This window comes from Corvus kubaryi, unplaced genomic scaffold (assembly GCF_017639235.1).
Source record: "Corvus kubaryi isolate FWS band 111438036 unplaced genomic scaffold, C.kubaryi_AGA036_p1.0 37397, whole genome shotgun sequence".
Taxonomy (NCBI): domain Eukaryota; kingdom Metazoa; phylum Chordata; class Aves; order Passeriformes; family Corvidae; genus Corvus; species Corvus kubaryi.
In genome coordinates this window covers 4311742-4317961 of record NW_024581136.1, presented here as the reverse complement: position 1 = coordinate 4317961, position 6220 = coordinate 4311742, and positions in this window count along the sequence as shown.

Below are 6220 nucleotides of genomic sequence, written 5' to 3'. Positions count from 1 at the left end.
CTCTGCAAAGGTTCTTATCTACAGAGTACCACAGGATCCTTTCCTGAGATGCCTTGGACCTGTCTGAAGTGCCAAAGAAATGCTAATTTTGCTGGATGGGGTAAGCAGAGTCTACAATATAATATATACAGAGGACACAAACTGCAGCCATATAAGGTGGTTGCACTCGTTTCATGATACTTTCTCACAGAGAAAGGATGGAGATAAACTGGGAGGCATCCTTATCCTTTACAGTTGCTCACAGCCTTCACAGGCTCAAATACAGCACTGGCTGGCTTTGTAACACTTGGAATGTCTGAATGTTGGTTGATGAATATGTTGTGTAGCTCACTGCTTCTTTGGTGTATTTGGGAGCCAGAGAGGGAATCTGGAAGAGTTTTACAAACTTGCCACCTTTGAATGATGGCTGAAGAGCCTGTGTGGTATATAATATTTTTTGTTGGGTTTTTTTTTTTTTTTACATGATATGTCTCATTTTGAACAGCTTAAACTTCTCACCTTTCCCAAGGCAAATTCCCATGTTTTGTAGTTCCAACAAAAACTGACTGGAAAAAATGAAGCTGTTGCTGATCTATAGTCAGAAAAGCCTATTTAGATGTCTGTGTAGACCATCTTATGTTTTGAATAAGGCATATGAATTCTAGTTAAAGTTGAAGATGCTGGAGAATTGCAAATGGTGTCCTTGTAGTGAAAGCACAAAAATAGATGTATTGGTTTTCTAACTGAGACTGCACAGTTGGGAATGCACAGTTGATGACTTCTCAGTTCCTGATGTTGAAAACTTCATTTACATTTCAGATAGCAGTGTGGCAGGTCTTAGTACCTGTAGTGTTGACTTTATTCATTGAGGAGATTTAGAATACACTAGATGCAGGAAAGGGACAGATTGTTATGTTTATCAGGTTCACTACTACAGAGTTCAGAAGGAAACCTCTCTAAGGTTCTCTCTGTTGACCAAGTTCTCAGTGCTGAATGACCTGACTAACTGAAATGCCATGATCAAACTCTACAGAAAATGATTAATTTCTGCCAGCCTAATGTTTAAAAACTTATTTTGTCGTGAACTAACCATTTTAGAGGGAGTTTCAGTGTGGCCTTTGAAGGCTTTCTCTGCTTCTCATTCACAAAAGGCAAGGATCAAGGATCTCTTAAGTGACTGCTATCAAGTGATCCTACAAAGCTTTTTGTCCCTTTGGAGCATGTAAGGGCATGGGCTCTAGGTAGCTCTGTAGTCTGCTCAACTCTTAATATGTAAAAGCTAATTGTGGAACAGATTCAAAGACAGTGTTACTTGTTTTCTTACTCTGGCAATAGAAGTATCAAAATAATATCAGTAATAAAATCTGTACAATTTTTTTCATAAAATTAAATATCAAATAATAAACTGAAATAATGGGGTCATTAGAAACTTTGCTTTCTGCTTCTATGCATGACCCTTTTCCCCCTCAACTTAGCAACTCAGAGTTGCTGTAACTACCTGCTGTCTGACTCACATTTGTACCCTGGGTCTCTGACAAGTTTTAGTGTATAATCTGCTCACACAGAGTAGAAGCATATTCTTTGACTTACTCTTGATGTATTATATTAATTTTGGTGGGATTGACTGGCTTGTCTGCAGAAAATTTGGTACATTCATTCCTAAATTGCTTTGTATCACAAAGATATGGGTTGTTGAGGTGCATGTTTTTCTCCTCTTTACCTTGTTTATAGGGAAAGACATATTAGGGTTTAACTTGCTCCTAGCTTTGCTACTCTAGCTGTCTTTCAAGTAAAGAAGATACCATGCCTCTCACTATCTATATTGAGTCTTCTTTCTGAAGCATGTTTTCAGATGCTCTCAAAATCTACACGTGTGTATCCGTCAAAACTCTTAAGTTTTCATGAGCTCAAGTGCACCTGTGCAGCTGATCAAGAGTGGGTACTGCTTGCCAGTACTCCTTGATGGCACTGCTGCTAAGCCATGTTTTCTCTTCTACTGCTGTTCTTTGTCTTTTCTCTGTTCTCATTCATTTCTCTTTCTTTCTTCCATAGTTTATAGCTCCTTCTCCAAGTTTCCTCCACAGCAGCACATCCATGTTGGAGTTTTGGCTCCAGGTGATAGCAGCTCTTGAAGCACAACTGCCCTCGTCACCCGAGCCTCCTGATCTCTCCTGCAGTGGCTGAATGAAGGATGACCAAGGCAGCAGACATGGAAGGTGAGTGTTGTTTAGGAAACAAACCATTTCCTTATCCTCAGTCACAAGACTCCATCCCATTAGGCGCCCATAGGAGCGCAGCCATAACTTGGTGATTGGCAGGGAAGGTGTGGAATAAGCAGAACTGTCAATAGTGCTTATATGGTTTGGAGAATATCAGGGTGATTTCTGTGAGAATTACATGTATCTAAATGGTGCTTGTGGGACACTCAATTTAAAACTTGAACTAGGCATTAACTAAAAGAGGGAAACAAGGCTGTAAATTGTGTTCATTACAGTCCTTTTATGGAGAAGAAATGCTGGGAATATCAGCATGGTCACAGGCAATGAGGGGTGCTTTAGTCCTCCTACTCCAAAGCAGCAGTTCCCTGTTTTATGGTATGAATATACCAACTGAGCACTCTGCTGTTTCAGGAGCATGGCCTGAATGGGATTTGATTTTACAACCAGGATGGAAAGAGGAAAACCATGAAAGAAACTGAGTGAAGGTGTACAGGACAAAGAACTGACAGGCAGTGTGGTTAAGGCATGCAGAGCTGTGATTTTGGGGTGGTAAGGAAGGATGCTGTGAATGTAATAGCTGTTAATCCAACTGAACACAAGAGGGCTACAAGAACACGTTTTCTCCGGATTGAAAAAGTTCTCGATGGAGCTTTGTTAATGCCTGTCTACCTTTTGGCCTGGTTTTAATTTTGTACAGCTGGGAAATGAAATAAAATTCTACTTGACACCCTTTAAGTGCTTGTATACACCTATCATTCAGTACTGGTTATAAGGATTTGAGAATGCTATTTTTAACACTTTTCTAATACTTTAAACTACTTAAATGTTGGGACTACCTACAGAACACATTCCTGCTGATAAAGTACCAACATCTGTGCCACAGATACATAATTTAGGATGTGCTCTAGTGATATGAATGCTTTGTTCTGCACTTAAATTGTGGAGAATCCAGGCTGTGTGAGCAAATAAGGAAAAGGGAACATAGGAAAAGCAGTCTGGAAAAGTACAAGCCCTGCCTAGTAAGCAAGAGCAAGTGTTAGGTTGCTTCTCTATTGATCCAAACTGCAATTAAAAGCTACCTCCTGCAGCTGAATTTAGATTGGGCTTTTAAAGTTTTTTTCTTTCCCCCACAGACCTAGTATCAACTGGTAAAAAACCTGCACAGCAGGTCTCCTATAAAATCACCAAGTGAAGTGTTCATCAGCCTCAACTCCTTGGTTTGGATGGGGCTACTTACCTGAAGTAGTCTGTGAGCTCAGTTCAGGTGCTGAAAAACAACACCAAAGCATCTGCTGGCTAGAATCAGAGTAAGTGTTCAGTGTTCTGCCTCATTTGTTGTGGTACTCAGTGTCAGTGAAAAGGCTTCTTTCTGCAATAAAAGGGTGGTTTGGGGTTTTTTCAGAAGGAAAGGTTGTGCGGTTTTGTTTAGAAGGAAGCGAGAATGTTAGATTTTGTTCACTCCCTACTGTTCTTTAGACAGTAGTTTGTGTCTCTTAATTGAAGCTGTCAGGATTTGTTTGTTTCTCTTGAAATACACAGGAATATAACTTCCCAATCGATTGTAAATCATTGCTGAGTATATAGCTTTACTTATATGGTTCAGGATTAGCTTCTGAAGTGCATAAAGCTTGCAGAGATTAGGAGGGCTCAACAAAGCCTGTTGCAGGTTTAGGCATGGCATTGTAGCAATGACTTCTTTTCACATAAATAATGCCCAGACCCACCAAAACTGATACTTAGGAACTTGGGAAGTTTTTACATCAGGTGTAGGCACACAAGGCTCACTGAATCCACTGTAACTCTTGTGGTGAACATTTTCTACTTCTGAATGTGACAGGCTGATACGAGAGTGGAATATAAGCAAAGAGGATATAATATCCTGCAGCAGTAAAAACCTCCTTGCCTCTCTTAAAAGCCTATTTCAAAGAGCCCTTAAGAAAAAAAATGTTCATACTCCTTCCATGCAGACATTGAAGCAAAAAAAGAAGGGTATTAAAACTGCCTTTTGCAGCAGTTTTGAGTTAGAGAAATAAATGTGCATTACTTTGCAAACACTCATTCAAGTTAACTAACTGGGCCTAAGGGAAGCACTGGAAGGAGTTCATGTTATGGCATTTTACTGACATAAATTCACCCCATTGGTTCACCTGGCACAACTGTGTGCCCCAGCTGCCTTCCCCTGCCTCCACCGCTGAACGACACTAATAGCTCAAACTTCCCAGCTAGGAATTACTGATGGTTATCTTCTTTATCAGAAAATTATGCAGGTACACAGTGCTAGTGGCAGAGAGGCAGGGAGGGGAGAATTCCAAGTCCTTACCACGGCTAGTTAGGCAGTCGTTAAGTGCAACCTGGCTTTCTGAGCTGGAAAGTGTCTAATTTAGGCATGACCCTATACCTACAGCCTTGTTTCTGTTTCTCTCTGCCAACTTCCAAGATTGGCTATAATGCGTTGGCTTTGGCCACTGCTGTTAATGTGCACTCTGTGCATGTTGTTTGCTGCTGCTGCTTTTTATCTGATTACTTGCAAAAACACACAAGCAGCAGGCTAGTTCTCTTGAGTTTATGGCCTAATTAGGTAAGGTCTTTGCTTAGAGAAGTAAGATTATTGGGAAATGATTGTTAAGCAAAAAAACATCAGTCCATCACCTGAGTAAATTACACAGGTATGGAGCGAGGGGTATGTTCATCCCTTAATTTTAAATTCCTTTTGGAGATGAAGGTATTGATGCCTCACATCTGTAGTACAGCTGCACTGTGGTGTCCACATTCTTGTGTGTTAGGTGCATCTAATTCTGAGTGTTCTCTGAGGCCTGGCTTTCCCAGAGCTGCAGTGCTATCTGTGAACACTCCCCGTTCACCAAGGGTGTGTTGGGGGTTTAAGTGCAGAGTCAGCCCTCTGCTGTTCTGCACAGGCCACAGCAAGTAGAGCTGGGGGCTGCAAGGGACAGGGGTGTCGTGGTATCCCACAGTGGTAGGGAGGAGAAGAGAGATCCAGCAGGCAGGAATTGTGCAGCAAGATTGATTTATTTAATTATTTTACAACTCTTTTATAGACTTTTTTCTTCATAGTCTAATTGGTCAAAGGATCAGCCACCCCTTGCTAAAATTGGCTAAAATTGATTGGCTAAAATCCTAAAACCTCCATTGTCAAAATATTTTTCTACTGTAATATAAACAAAGCTCTGCAAGGTCGCAAGTGTTCATAGTTTATAGAACTCTACTAATATCTTCCGTGAGAGAGAAAAAGATCTCACGGGACTGGAAAGAAGTAAGAGAAGTTCTTGCTAGCAGCATATTTGTATCCACACAGGGGTATGAAAACGGTGGTGCAGAGGGCAGATGTTTATCTCCTGGGAGAGACAGTGTGGGTCTGTGGCATTTTGTGTGGGTCTTTCAGAGAATCTGGTAAAAGGTTTCAGTCTGCTTTAACAGTTTCTGATTGCACTAAGTGTGTATTTGGCAGTGTGTATCACTGAAGGCAAGATGGTGCCCCAGTAAAACCAGTGAGGCCGGTGCTGTCTGGCAGCACGGCACGGTGTGTGCTGCACCCCACAGCACAAAGGGTGAGGTGTTCCTGCCCTCTGGAGATAGTGCTGCTTTATGGGCCCGGGATGTATACTCGGGAAGGACAGAGGCCAGGGGCAAATGACCAGATGAAGTATCACTGAGATCTGTGGGCAGCTGGGACTTGTAATTTGTGTGTTGTGCGCTGGCAGCATCACAGCACAGTGTGTGAGGTGCTGCTTGGCGGGCTGGGGCTGGAATACGCAGAAACCAGAACTGAGCAAGCAGCAGTGAAGGACTCCAGGAACAGTGTCTGTATAGACCAAAACGAAACTTACGGAGGGCTGAGGGGAGTAGGGTCATGGACATAGGGAAATGTGGAAATTACCTCCACGTTGTTGAATGAGCATAAGGAGCACACACCTGCATTTGCACTCTGCTCTTGCAAATCTGCATTTCCGACTGGGAGGAGATTTCAGCCCAGTCACCCTCTCAGCTGTACATGCACAATTGCT